Raw genomic sequence first — 2,719 nt, 5'->3', positions numbered from 1 at the left:
TATGACCATCGGGGTTCAGATCTCAGCTCGACTGGATACCAGCCTGCAATTCCCCATAATTATCATTACCCGTCTACTCCCTTTTAACCCTTTCTTATACCTGTCTACATTCTCTTTCTTGTGAATCTTTCTTAAATTCTTGTGGGTTTTTTGTTTGTTTGTTTGTTTTATTCTGTGAACTTGACCAGGGCAATGGGTTTGGAGCTACCCATTCGAGCCAAGTAGAGTCACCTGAGGAGTTACAAATGAAGAAAAATACTTCCTTTGTCCCAAAATCTATCAATAGCAAATAGTTCAGGACTAAGTGTATGACTGAATGAGCTCTTTGTTCATTTATGATTGATTGTTTACAGGGCTGGTCATGTAGAGACCTATAGTAAGTAGCCACAAGTGTGAGCTCATGAGCATAATGACTGTGGTGTCTAGATGGCATTTTATAGCCCTTCTCTTATTCCTTAACTTCTTCCTGAACATCTGTTCTGCTGAGACTGTAAGGAGGGGTAGTTCTTCTTTAAGACTGGGTCCTCAATGACTTATCCCCAGCACAGTGGGGATACATATGTCTTTGCATTTATAATTGTTCACTTAGTCAGAGAGTGACTTCTCTAGTTAAGGATGAGAGTAGCATTTGTCTATGAGTATAAACACAGATATTTAGAATACAATTTGAAGGTATGACAATTTTAATAGTTATTCTTTATGCCGATGAGCTTCCAGGCATGAGTTGTTGGCTGGGCCTCTGTGCCAGATGTAGATTTCTTCTGTGAAGTGGGCTTCAAATCTAAGCAGAGAGTGGTTGGTTTGCTCCCATAACAGTCATGCCACTATTGCAGCAGTGGGTACATTCTATCTGACAGTTCACACATGGATGAAACCACTGATGCCTTTTCTTCACCTGTTTCCTGCATTGTACTTATTGACTTGATTTTTCTGTATCTTGCGATTGAAACATGGTATCTTCAGCAATAAGGTCTTATCCACTAGTTATAATGGGTAAACATAAGCACTGATCAGAGCCTGCATTGTTTGGGAGGCTTTTGTAGCCTCCTTAACTATTAACTCTTACAGACATATCTGCAGTGAAGATTTGGTTTAAAAACCCACTGCTTCTATGAACAGCATTACTTTCGATCTTCTTTCTATAGTTTTAAATTGGGTTATAATATAGTACGTTTTTATATGACCTTTTTTTATACACTTTATTTTGATTAATTCTCCTATCCCCTCCTTTAAATCCTTCTTTCATCACTCTTTTCTGTCTTTTACCAATATTCTATGTTTTCTCTTTCCTTCAGACACATTCCTCTCAATGTATCCTTACTAGTTTCTCTAGGTTAAACAAACAAACACTGAAGAATACATGATAGGATCTGGATATGAGAAAGAACATGCTGTATTTCTCCTTCTAGGCCTGGGCTATTTCACTCTGTTTGATCTGCCTGCCTGCCTGCCTGCCTGCCTGCCTGTCTCTATCTATCTATCTATCTATCTATCTATCTATCTATCTATCTATCATCTGTGATCTCCAGTTCTATCCATTTTCTTGAAATTTTCATTTTTCTTTAGAGTTGAGTAAAATTCCATTGTGTATGTATACCACTCTTTTCTTTTCTTTTCTTTTCTTTTCTTTTCTTTTCTTTTCTTTTCTTTTCTTTTCTTTTCTTTTGTTTTCTTTTCTTTTCAACATCCAGTCCCCAGTTAATGAACATTTAGGCTGCTTCCATTTCCTGGTGTCCTTATTGAGTTTTTGTTGTGATATATACCATAACCAAAAGCAAATTGGGGAAGTAAGGATTTATTTCTGCTTACCGTTATACTCCATTTTGAAGAAAATCGGGGTAGTAACTCAAGACAGGAACTAGGGACAGAAACTGAAGCAAAAATCATAGAGGAATGCTACTTATGCACTTGCTTCCATTGCTTGCTCAGTTTGCTTTCTTATGTAACCTACTGAAGGGTGGCACCGTATATCATATCAATCATTAATCAAGAAAATGCCTGAGAGACTTGCAGGCAGGCAGTCTGGTAGACCCATTTTGTCTATTGAGGTTCCTCTTCCCACCTGACTCTAACTTGTGCCAATTTGAGAAAAACCGTTGCAAACACATATGTTATTGTGATAGGGCAGCAATGATGTTCAAATATCTCTGTAATATAATACAGAGTCCTTTGGGTAAAAGCCCAGGGGAAGCTCCAGACTGATATCCCAAATAACTGCACTAGTTTATACCTACAAGAGGTGGTTCTTGTTTTATCATATCTACGCTAGAACTTTTTTGTTTGTATTCTTGATGATGGTCATTCTGACTGTGATGAGTTAAAATCTTAAAGTAGTTTTAATTTGCACTTCCCTGATAGCTAAAAATGTTGACTACTTAAGAAAAAAAAAGGTGTTTCTTAGCCATTTTTTATTTTTTTTAAGTCTCTGTTTAGTTCAATAGCCCATTTCAAAATTGGGTCATTTGTTTTCTTGATGTTTAGTTTTATTTATATATTCTTTTCACAAATATATGCCTGTCAGATGAATGACTGCCAAAGACTTTCTTATGTTCTGTGGGTTACCTCTTCAGTTGATTGAAAGTGTTCTTTGATATAAAAAGTTTTTCTGTTTTTTGTTTTTTTGTTTTTTTGTTTTTGTTTTTCGAGACAGGGTTTCTCTGTATAGCCCTGGCTGTCCTGGAGCTCACTTTGTAGACCAGGCTGGCCTCGAACTCAGAAA

Source organism: Mus caroli, chromosome 3 (assembly GCF_900094665.2).
Source record: "Mus caroli chromosome 3, CAROLI_EIJ_v1.1, whole genome shotgun sequence".
Classification (NCBI taxonomy): Eukaryota; Metazoa; Chordata; class Mammalia; order Rodentia; family Muridae; genus Mus; species Mus caroli.
Note: the sequence above shows the minus strand (reverse complement) of the source record.